Consider the following 12,564-nt stretch of genomic DNA (forward strand, 5'->3'; position numbering starts at 1 on the left):
CTCTCTCTCTCTCCCTTCCTTTCTCTCTAAAATAAATAAAATCATATTCTCAGGTGAGGATTAAGATAATAATAATAAATAAATAAGTGTAAAATCCCTTAAAAAAAGATACTATGGACCAATGTCCATTGATGGATGAATGGATAGACAAACAATGGTAAATAAATATAATGGCGTATTAGTCTCTAAAAGGTAGGAAAATGTGATGTGAGCTACAACATGAATGGACCCTGAAGACATGCAAAGTCAGGTAAGCCAGTCACTAAAGGACATACTGTAGGATTCCACATATATGAGGTACCCAGAGTGGTCGAAGCCATAGAGACAGAATGTAGAAGAGGTCACCAGGGGAGAGGGGAATGGCGAGGAATTTGTATGGGTACAGATTTTCAGTGTGGATTGATTAAAATGTTCTGAAGATGATTAGCTGTGATGATTGACAACACACATGTTCAATAGCTGGAAATAAGGAGAACAATCCAAAGATCCAATGCAAACGCTCGTTCTTCTTTGAAACTGATTTAGGCCATAATATTTTTAAAAAATCACTTTTGTATTTCTATAAAATTTGAAAAATATTGCATCTTCAAAATGAGAATAATCTGGTTATCAAAAAAAGGAAGGTGCTGTGATATAAAAACTACTTTCTAACATTTCATAATAAATTTAAAGACCTGAAAAAGATTAAAAATTAAAAAACACATGCAATAAACCCACATGTACTCACAACCCAGCTTAAGAATAGAATGTTACCAAAGCCATACACCTTCCCGGCCTGTGTCCTCTCTCAAGGTTCAACCATCTGGTTACAATCTTAAACTGTGACCCCCAATCTTTAAACATTGAGGTGGCAGGAAGTAGACCATATACTTAGGAAGCAATAGAAATACTTGTGAAAAAAATGAACGATGACTTGTTGCAGTGTTTTCATATTTTATAGATAAGTTTAACCCATTCGCAAAGATTTTAAAAGATGCTCCTCGACCAAGTAAAATTTACTTCAGGAATGCAACAGATTTCCTTTGTTGGAAACTGTATAAAATTTCATAATGCTAACAGGTCTAAGAAGCCAAAATGTTCATTGTAAAAAATACTCATAATAGATATGATGAAATATAACATGCATTTCTTATTAAGGGGAATAGTACCCATCATAAATCACCAGTCACGATTTTTTTTTTTTGGTAAAACATGTGTTATAGTAACATAATTTGGCAGAATTCTAAAGCACCAGTTAAAACATTTATAAGAAATCCAATCTTATTTGTGAATGGTAAGCACCAGAAAATCTAAAGAGAGTATGTTAACATTTATTAAAACTAGAAATGCAGTAAGTTGGACAATGGTAAAACAAATTTAATAATTTTACCACATAGCAACAATGACTAAGTAGAAAATATGATTTACTACAGTTTAAAAATATATTTTGCCAATTAAAAAATGAATACCTAAAAATAAATTTTAAAAATGACATGGTTTTATTGAAATAAATTTTTAAAATAGAAATATAGAAACACTGCATACTTAGCAGTCAACCTCACTGTGCTCGCTTCGGCAGCACATGTACTAAAATTGGACCGATACAGAGAACACTAGCATGGCCCCTGCGCAAGGGTGACGCAAACTGGTGAAGGGTTCCATGTTTTTACTTTCTAGAGATCTGCTCTAGCCTACGTAGTATTAACAATCCAATCGTATGCGCTTCAAAATTTGTTAAGAGGGTAGATGTCATGTTAAGTGTTCTTACTAAGACAATGCGAAACAAAACAAAGAAAACCCCAAAGGGACACAAGGGAATTTGGAAGGTGTTGGCTATGTCTACCACCTAATTGTGGTAAAAGTATCACATGTGTTTGCACATGTCCAAACTCACCAGATTGTACACATTAAAAATGTGAAGTGCCTAGCTGGTTTGGCTCAGTGGATAGAGTGTCTGCCTGTGGCCCAAAGGGTCCCAGGTTCGATTCCAGTCAAAGGCACATGCCCAGGTTGTGGGCTCAATCCCCAGTAGGGTGCATGCATGAGGCAGCCCATCAATGATTCTCTCTCATCATTGGTGTTTCTCTCTCTCACTCTTCCTTTCTCTCTGAAATAAATAAAGAAATATATATATTTTTTAAATGTGAAGTTTTTATATGCCAACTAGAGGCCCAGTGCACGGATTCATGCACCAGTGTGGTCCCTCGGTGTGGCCTGTGGGGATTGGCTGAAAGCACAGTCCAATGCCACCTGCTGCTTCTGCCTGCCACTCCCACTCATCCCGGCCCCGTGGCGTGTGTTTTTTTCCATTTCTCTTGCTGACTTTTCACTTTTAGTATATAGGAAAGCAGAGGATTTTTGAACGTTAATTTTTTATCCTGAAACTTTAATGTATTTGTTTATTGTTTCTAATAGTTGTGTGTGTGTGTGTGTGTGTGTGCGTGTGCGTGTGTGTATGTGTGAAATTTTTAGGGTTTTCTATATACAGAACATGTCATTTGCAAAGAGTGCCACTTTTACTTCTTCCTAGCCTATTTGGATGCCTTTTATTTCTTTCTCTTGCCTTATTGCTCTGGCTAGGGCTTCTAGTAGTATGTTGAACAATAGTGGTGAGAGTGGGCATCCTTGTTTTGTTCCTGATTTTAGAGGAAAATCTTTTAGTTTTTCATCATGGAGTATAATAATGCTAAGGTTTGTCATATATGGCCTTTATTATGCTGAGGTACGTTCCTTCTATACCCATTTATTCAGTGTTTTAATCATAAATGGATTTTTTATCTTATCAAATGCTTTTTCTACATATATTGTGAAGATCATATTATTTTATCCTTTCTTTTGTTAATGTGGTGTATCACATTGATCAATTTGCATATGTTGAGCTGTTCTTGTGCCCCTGGAATGAGCCCCACTTGATCATAATGCATTATCTTTTAAATGTACTGTTGTATTCCAGTTGCTGGTATTTTGTTTAGGACTTTTGCATCTGTATTCATCAGAGATATTGGTCTGTCGTTTTCTTTTTTTGTGTTACCCTTGCCAGGTTTTGGTATTAGAGTTGTGCTGGCCTCATAGAATGTGTTAGGAAGTATTGCCTATTGAAATTTAAAACTAAAAATTCATCATTGTAGATAGGTTATTTAATAAGTGATGTGACAAAGACTGATTAAGCATTAGGCAATAATAAATTTAAATTTATACCTCATACCCACACTCAAAATAAAATCCAATTGGCTTAAATACTCAAAAGTAAAACTGAAAAAATAGAAATTAAAGAAGAAAATATGGATAATTTTTATATAACCTAACCTGGAGATGGCTGTTCTTAAAGTGAATGAAGTGGTTATCTTATGACATAAAATTTAAAAAGAAAATTTCTGTGTGTCATAAATTATTATAAGATTACAAGACAAACACAAGCACTCTGCTAGTTAGAACAATGCTGGAAACATGAATCAATTAATGTTTCTTAAATTAAAAACTATGAGCAAATGTATGAATGAATATACAGGAATACTTAGCCTTGAGTTGTTGTTAGTAACACTAAAGCTGACTAAAAACAGTGGGATAGCCCTGGCCGGTTTGGCTCGGTGGATGGAGCGTCGGCCTGCAGACTAAAGGGTCCCAAGTTTGATTCCAGTCAACGGCACATGCCCGGGTTGCAGGCTGGATCCCCAGTGGGGGGCATGTAGGAGGCAGCCAATCAATGGTTCTCTCTCATCATTGATGTTTCTATCTCTTTCTCCCTCTTCCTTCCTGTCTGAAATCAATAAAAATATATATTTAAAAAAACAGTGGGATAATGATAGTACAGTCCAATAAACTAAGACAATGCAACCATTTTAAATGTTATTTTAGGATAATATTTAATGTCATAAAAGAGGTTTCAAATATAAACACAACACCTATTGGCATCTAAATAGATAAAAGACAGAAGATAGATAGATGATAGATGATAGATAGATAGATAGATGATAGATAGATAGATAGATAGATAGATAGATAGATAGATAGGTAGATAGATAGATAGATGATAATTTTACAGAAAAAGACAGATGGGTATACACACAAAAAAATTACAGTTGTTATTTCTCAAAAATATGATCCAAATGTGATATTATAAAATTACTAATGTCTGAGCACATTTTAGCTTCTTTTCTCTCTCATACCACTGAAGAGAATTCTAGCCTTGCCATTCCATCCCTTCCCAACACCATGCTCTGAAGAAGGCTTTTCCACTATATTAGGAGCTGTTTGGGCCATGAGGGAGGGAAGCCAACTGAGCCACACTGCTCAGGGCAAGATAATTCTCTTCCAGAAAAGCATGAATTTATGTTGATATTCAATTTTAAATAATTTTACTAAATTCTAACTTAATCTTGTTTTCCTACATATTTTTTTACTTTACCTGATTTTAGCAACCAACTTCTCTACAACCAGTTTATAGTATGTTTAAATTGTAACATTATTTAAATATTAGGAACCTTAATTTTCTGAAAACTACTTGGAGATGCTTAAATTTGTAATACCTTCACCTAGACTAAAATTATCCCCCTACTTTTCATAAACCTTTTATGCTCCGTTCATCGTCATTCTTCCATTTACAAAGAGAAGCCAAATAACATCCCTCCCCCAAAAAATAGGATGAAAGGAATTAATAAAGATAAAAGCAGAAATTAATAAAACAGAAAACAAAAACAGAACAGCTGCTCAGTAAAACAAATGTCTGGTACTTCGAAAAGACCAACAAAATAGGTAAGCCTTTAGGAAGTCCAACAGAGGATAAAAAAGACAGAATTAAATAACTTTACAATGAGTGAGGACACAGCTGCACACAGATGGAATTTTTTACATTTTAAATGATAGATGTAGTTAATGGAAGGACACAGGTTCTGGAGCCCAAATGTTGGGTTATGTCCTGGCTGTTTTTTGCTGTGGATCCTTTATAAGTTATTTAACCCCTATTTGCCTATTAATTAATTTATTTATTTTTCTTTATTGTTATTGTTGAAACTATTACATATATCCCCTTCCCCCCCCCTCCCTTAGCTTCCCTACACCAATCTCCCAGACCCCCCTCCTTCTGGCCATCACCACACTATTGCTCACTTATCTTTATGGGAAAGGGGCAGATATTTGTAGTACCTACTTCATGAACTGTAGCAAGAGCTGAACAAGTTAATCCATGCAATGCCCTTGAAACGGTGTGAAAAATGTAGGGAGCATTCAGTGCTGCTCTCATAACTAACCTCTTCCTAGTAATTAGCATCTCTGTTCTCCCAGTTTGCAGTGACTCTAACATTCTGAAGGCATCCTTAACCCCTCTTGTTCTCTCAAAACCGATGTCCAATCCAGAAGGCAATCTTGCTTTGTCTGCCTTCAGAACGTATGCAGAATACCACTTCTCACCCCTCCATTGCTATTAACTGTACTTCAAGCCACTTTGCAGCTAGAACGCTGGTTGAAATAATCAATAATCCACAGCTTCCTGCCTGATCATACTCCTCTTCTCCTGCAGTCTACTTTCCATGTAGCTGCCAAAGTTAACCTTCTGAAAATATATCAGATAACGCTGGTCCTTGGCTCAAGTGGTCCTCTAGCTCCCTAGTGTAGCCAGAGTTTAAAAATGCATCCCAAGCCCTATCTGATCTTGCTCTGTGGTATCCTATAATCTCATCTCTCACCACTCTTGTTTTCCTCACCCACTCCTCACAAAACATTCTGTTATCCTAGCTATTCCCCAAAATGCCAGCCTGGCATTGCCTGACAGCCTTTACGCGTTCTCTTCCATCCTCCTGGAATACTGTTTCCCCAGATAAATGTATGGCTGCCTCTCTCTTTCCTTTGGATAGCTTCTTCAATGTCATTTCCCCAATACTCTAAGGGAAGTATCCATTGATGGTAAAATCTCTCAGCAAACTTGAAAGAGAAGGTTACCTGACAAAGGTTATCTACAAAAGCTTATAGTAGACATACAAAAATTTATTTAGAAGTATTAGTCTAAGGAAACATCAGTTCACAGAGAGGTAGTTGGATTTTTTTTCATTGTAGGAAAAAATAAAAAAGATAAACATTTATCATAAGGTGAATATTTCATACACTATTATATGTTTTGCCAAATTTACAAGGAATGAAGTAGGTCCGCATTTTTACATGCAGAAGGATCTCCAAACATGTTGCAGAATAATTTAACAAGAATAATTCTAATTACATAAAAATAATAATGAAGCAGAACCATCTATTTCACTTCACGTGACTATAACTGAATAGAAGTGGTAAGGAAAGTTCTTCACCAAACAGATAAAGTGAAAAGAAATGGGAGTGGAAAGGTCAAATAAGTTTTGAAATCTCTTTATTCAAAAATTTCTTATAACTAAAAGGTATTTATGAATTATTGGTGATGTAAACAAAGAACTAAATAAGAGGGGAATTTGAATAATGAAAATGGAGCATGTTGATCCTGTAATATGAGCATTCCACTCAGGCAAGAATAAAAAATGGGAAAGTGAATTCTTCTCTCGGCTGTTTGTAGAAAGAGAAGCTCTTCATCCTGAACTTGAGTTAGGACATGGGGTCAGGAATGGGACCTGGGCGAGCAAGATGCCTCATTACCAGCAGGTAGCAGGGACGGTGCTAAGGGCTCTGCTAGCTGGGGACATGATCAAGTTGGCCAAAGCTTTATTGCCTCCTAGACACGCCTTCAAATGAGCCCCACCATCTGCAGGAGCCCCAGCAGGAAACTGGGCTGAGAATGGGAGATGCCACACCACACCCTGCAGGTGCCTGACAAGGCACCAAGATCACTCTCAGGAATGTTTCTGGAACCTTTCCCAGATGCATGGCAAATGCCACCCCAGGGAGAAAACTGAAGTCTGCCAAGCATAGGCAGCTCTCCAGAATCTGCAGAAGACTTGCAGATAAGTCAAAACTAAAATCTAAGCTCTAAAGCCACAACCAACCATTTTATTTTCCTCACACTCATATGACATGGCAGTGTACCCTTCTGGAAGTTTCGTTTGTAGCTATCCATCTCACTCTGTCTCTTATCAAAATATTTCATCAGAGTTTCTCAATGGCAATTAGAATAACTCTTATCTGAACATCATTGTAAACTAAATTATGCAGCACACCCTGAATAACACTTCAGGTTAAAATAAGATTTATTTGTTAATAGCCCTCCTACACTATCGATTCCAAAACTACCAAATCCATCCTTTAAAAGCCTTCCTTTAGTCCAGTCTACTTTCCAAGATCACATCTAAGCAAATAGCCTTGAACATCTACCTTAAAACATAATTCATCACTTCCGCAAAACCAAGACTTATTTATTTTAATTCCTTAACTCATCTGATTTATTCGGGGGTGTGTTTGGACTTAACTTGCTCACTTTCCTAAACTTGGGGTCTAGCAGGAATGTATTGTAAAGTGGGATGGGAGGCACATGGCAGTGGCTAAGCAGCATTTTTATGTAGTTCCGAACAAGTGATCGGCCTGAGAAACAGTTTGAATTTTTTTTATTTTATTTTAACCTTTGCTCTTCAAGGGACCAAAAGTTAGTTTTAGGAGTAACAGGGGCAAGGGAGGAGTAACAATCTCTTTAAGAAGTGAGCACAGAAGGAGCCAAAAAAGAGAGGGAAGAAAAGAAGAAGGTGGGAAGGAAAGAGAGGGGACGAAGGGGAAGGGGGAAGAGGGGAAGAGTACCAGGAAGGAAGAAGGAGGAAGAGGGGGAAAGGAGGAAAGAAGAGAAAGCTTAGCTGAGATTATTCTACTCTTTTCACTCATTCTGCTTGGTATTTAGCCAAGAATCAAACAAAAGTTGGTGTCTCTTTATCAATCAAATATTGGGCTGCATATTCTTGATTGCATTACTGGGTCTATGGTTCATGACGCCAAAATATTACTCAACCAGGCTTGGTGCCTCCCCCACCCCCAACACCACCTTTAGCTGAATGACTTTGAACAGCACAGCGGACAGGTGTTCATTCCCCAACGTGCTTTCCACTCTCCCTCGGTTTTGTAACATCAGTTGTACTTTAGGAAATCATTCCAGTGGCAGGAATGAGGTAAGTATTGATTGATCAAAGCCAAACTCAGTAACCCACCAGATTGTTTGAGAGACCAGGAGGATGCAGATGATGGAAAAAAAACAAGCAGTGCCAATGATGATTTCACCATAAACACCCTTGAAATGTGGTCCCCCGCTCTTGGACCTGTCTGCCAGAAACAGGAGGGGATTTGCACACAATGGGGAGCACTGAATTCACTGTAACCCAACACCATTCCTCAGAGGTTTCTGACTCATTGAACAGGGATTAAAATTGGTGGGAAGTTGGGGATCTCAAGGAAATCATAGTATCCCAATAATGGCATTTACCCTAAAAACAGTCAATGATTGCCTGGCCAGCATGGCTCAGTGGTTGAGCATCAACCCATAAACCAGGAGGTCACAGTTGGATTTCCCGTCAGGGCACATGCCCAGGTTGCCGGCTTGATCCCCAGTGGAGGGTGTGCAGGAGGCAGCCAGTCAATGATTTACTCTCATCATTGATGTTTCTGTCTCTCTCTTCCTCCCTGTGAAATCAATAAAAATATTTTTAGAAATAAAGAAAAAGAAACAGTCAGCGATCAACCACCAGGTGTTTCTGAGCCCTGCCCATCTCCGGCCTGGAAGCAAAGGCACGTGTGGGACAGCGCTGGGACACACGATCAGTCACCTGGAGTGACAGGTGAGGGAGTTTTTGCAGACCTGTTTGGCTGAATAACCAAAAACCAAAACATAACCTATGTCCTGACGGACCCACTGAGCATGCCAAGCAGGGGCGCTGCCCTCCCTCTCCCTGGACCAGGTTCAGCAAATCTCCCCCCATGTGTTTGCGTTGGGGTGTGCAGCAGCTGACACTGGCAGAGCAGGACTCTGAACGGTTCCCTTTGGTGACAGAGGGAGTGGAAAGTTCCCTTGATACTGATCGTGTTTGACAGGCCGGGTCACACGAGGTACAGGTGAGCCGAGTGAGGAGCAGGCAGATTCGCCAGGCTGTGCTCAACCCCTGCGCACCGAGCAGAGATGTCCTGCAACAGGGAGCCCCTGAAAGTGTTTGGGAGTAAATGACCAAGATAGCATTTTAGACAAACGACCAACCTGATATCCCGCTATTGTCCAATATGCACCTGTTACTTATCACGAAGGTGTGACGGGTATGATGCTGATAATCATTTCAGGAGTGACTTTGTTTGCTTCACCCAATTTCCATCTGCAGTCATATTTTTGAGCACTAATTATTGATGGATGTGGGACACATTTGAAAATGGGTTCTTTTCACTGTACAGTGTCCTAGAACTCCCATGTGGAAACGGGGGAATTGGTCCACCTGACATCAGTGGGGACCTCTTCTCCTGCAGGTGGAAGGCTAAGCTGCTGGCCTGGCTGGTCTTGGAGGGGGCCCTCTGGGCCAGCAAGCTCAGGCCAGCGCCTGGGAGACAAGGGTACAGGTGGCGCACCTGAGCCAGCGGGCTGAGCCAGGCTGAGGCTGCAGAGCCCGGAGCTGACGGAGGACCAGAGGGGAGGATGAATTCAAGGAATCATCGGGAGACACCGCCAAACCCGGCAAAAATGAGGGCATCCCAGGTGAGCTCTGTGGTCGGTCCCAGCTGCTGGCTTGACAAAGCTCAGAGGCCAGCGGCGCAGGCCTGGTGCCGGCCAAAGCGTGATTTGCGCATGTATTTTTCTTTAGACCAGACTGAGCACTTCTTCAAAGAAGCCTTTCTTATTTATCTTGCATCCCCAAGCATCTGGCACATTAACTCACAATGGGATCCTCGGTGCGTCTCAGTTACATTGTATTAAAGAGCTTCTTCCTCCCACAGTCAGAAATAAATCGAAGGAGAGTCGAGGTCGGGGCAGTGTTTACAGTGTGGAAACCGCAGGTAACGTTCGCTCCCTTCACCTCACGCAGGCCTCCAGCCTGGCCTCGGGGAGTTCACTCCAAGTCCTCGCCAGGTCCTTCTCCCCCAGAGGTGGGTTCTGCATTCTCGGGCCCTGGGCCCCTCAGCCTCCTCGGGGACCTCTGCACTCTGAAGGGCCGGCTTCCTTTAAAAAGAGCCCTGTCCCCTGCCTAGTCTCAAATCTCAATGCCCCAGAGCGCAGCTTTATCCACACATCCCAGAGCACTGCACACGGCTTTCCGCCAGAGATAAAAGTAGCAAAGGGGGTTTCCACCTCTGCCCTGGCGTGGGGAGAGCTCTGGTCCGCTGGGCGTGCAGGTCTGAAGGTGTGACAGCGGTGAGAGCACTGAGGGAGCGGGTCCATCCCCTGTCACTTGTTGCTGCCCAGCCACTGCCCCTCCCACCACAGCAACCTCTGAGACACATGAGGGGGAACTTCAAACTCACGCGTTCTGGTGAGTGCACATCCCCCACAGCGACTTCATGGCAAATCACTACTTTCTTTTACCAACTTTATTGAGGGAGGTGTAATCTATATAAAAAGATAATATGTTAAGTGTCTGTCTGGGTAATGACATCACATAGCAAAGCCCAGCTTCCTCTCCCCTAGGGACTAGCCTCATTGGAGTTTCTTCAGCCCAGGAACATGACTTGCTTTATATCCAGGTGGAAACATTTTACACTTTAACTAAATGTCTGTGAAGCGTTTTCCCGTGCCTCATCTCATTTGATCCTCACAGAAGTCCTGGAGTAGGTAGATAGGAGACTTGGTGGAATCCTATTTTCTTTTCATTAGTCGGAAAACGGAGATTTAGAAAGCTTAAAAACTTGACCCAAATGAAAGGAAGTAAGAAATGGTGGACCTTGAAAATGACTTCAGGTTTTCTCACTGCGCAGAATATAGTCAAACACTGCTGCAGTTAAATATTTTACCCTTTGTTCTCCCTGTGTGATCTACAATAATAATCTGCTCTGTGTTGATATTTACTGCTGTGTTGCTGACAATTACCTGAAAGAGAAGTTGGGGTGCCTCACTGGGCTGGAAAAAGTTTAGCTAAATCAGAAAGCAAGTCTAATCAAGCAAGTTTATCTTATATCTATAAAAGGCTAAGTTGACTCGCGCATGCGTGATACATATAAAGCTCTTGCTGGCACCAATCACACACGTGTTTCGATCTGTCATTGTCGATCTTGAATTTGGTTGATGCTTCTATTATAGAGAAAGGGTGAATAGCGATATTAAAATATTTCTTCTAATTCATTTCCTTTCAATGTGCACGAATCTGTGCACTGGGCCACTAGTTTACAGATAATAAAATAGACCCATATTAACTACACGGCACGGTGAGTTTTGATAAACATATGCTTGTGCTAGGAGCAACATAACCAAGACAGAGCACACGTGTGGCCCTGAGTGGTTCCTCACGTCCCTTTGCAGTCCACCCACACCCCAGCCTCAGCCCCGGCAACCACTCTGCCTGTCTTTTCTATAACATCATACAAATAACATTTTACAGTATGTACTCTTCTATGTCTTCTTTAGCACAGCCTTACTCATCTATGCTCTCACTTGTAATAGTGGGTGGTCCCTTGGTGAGCCCTAAGCAGTTTTATGGTATAGATGTAGCAGAACTTCTACTGTTTGATGGCCCTTTGGGTTGTTTCCTGCTTGGAGCTGTTATTGAGTAAATATGCTATAAACATTCGTGCGCAAACGTGTGCACATTTTCATGTCCTTGGGTAAGTACCTGGATGGAATTGCTAGGTCATATGCTAAGTGTGCATTTAACTTTATAAGAACTGATCACTGTTCTCCAAAGCGGCCATGCCGTTTGCATTCCCACCACAAACTGTGAAGGCTCCGGGTGTTCTGTGCACCTGTCAACCCTTGGTGTTGTCTGTCTTTCTTTCCTTTTAGCCAGTGTCTGGTTTTAAGTGACATTTCCCAGATGCCTAATAATGTTAAACACCTTTTTATGTTCTTATCGATCACTTATGCAGCTTTTTTGGGTAAAATGTCTGTTTAAATTTTTGAGACAAGTCACTTTTAAAAAGCCTTGGATCTGATGGGAAGACTCTGGATTGAGGGCCAGAGGACTAGGGTGTAAATCTTAGCCCTATAAGTGGCCATGTTATTTTCAGAAATGATTCACAGACTATAAGTATCAGTGTCTTACTGTTACAACAGGGAGAATGACTAGATTATCTTTAACCCTTTGTACACCTTTAGTGTCTGTAGATGCAAGCGGAGGACCTTCCCCACACTCCACGCGCGTCTATAACCGAAAACCTTGCATATCAACTCTGGTCGCCCAGTTTTAAAATCAGACTTGTTAGTGACACCTCTGGGTTTGTAAAAAAATTATGGTAACTTAAATTCGTAAATATTTCAGGGCATATGGAAGAAATTCCAGTATCTTTCTGTTTTGGACGTGTGGCAGTTAGCTGGTTAAAGTCTTTTCTTTCCCCCCAAGACTAGGACTAAAATCTCCATTTCTTCCTTAGAAGACAGACAGACACACCCTTGGGACTCAGAGAAACACATAGTAGCAGACATGAAAGCAGAAAGGGACGTTGGAGATCACAGTCAGATCCTGCCTGAATTCCATACCAAGAGCTTCTCACGTTCTGGTGCGTGCACACCAC

General features: G+C 40.8%; 1 non-coding gene across 1 annotated transcript; it reads left to right on the plus strand.

Annotated features, from left to right (window-relative positions):
• Positions 1-1,542: 1,542 nt before the first annotated feature.
• On the plus strand, positions 1,543-1,647 carry LOC114228319 (U6 spliceosomal RNA). The gene has a single exon (XR_003614464.2). It is a non-coding gene; the product is annotated as a U6 spliceosomal RNA (small nuclear RNA).
• Positions 1,648-12,564: the final 10,917 nt, after the last annotated feature.

This window comes from Eptesicus fuscus, chromosome 20 (genome assembly GCF_027574615.1).
Source record: "Eptesicus fuscus isolate TK198812 chromosome 20, DD_ASM_mEF_20220401, whole genome shotgun sequence".
Taxonomy (NCBI): Eukaryota; Metazoa; Chordata; class Mammalia; order Chiroptera; family Vespertilionidae; genus Eptesicus; species Eptesicus fuscus.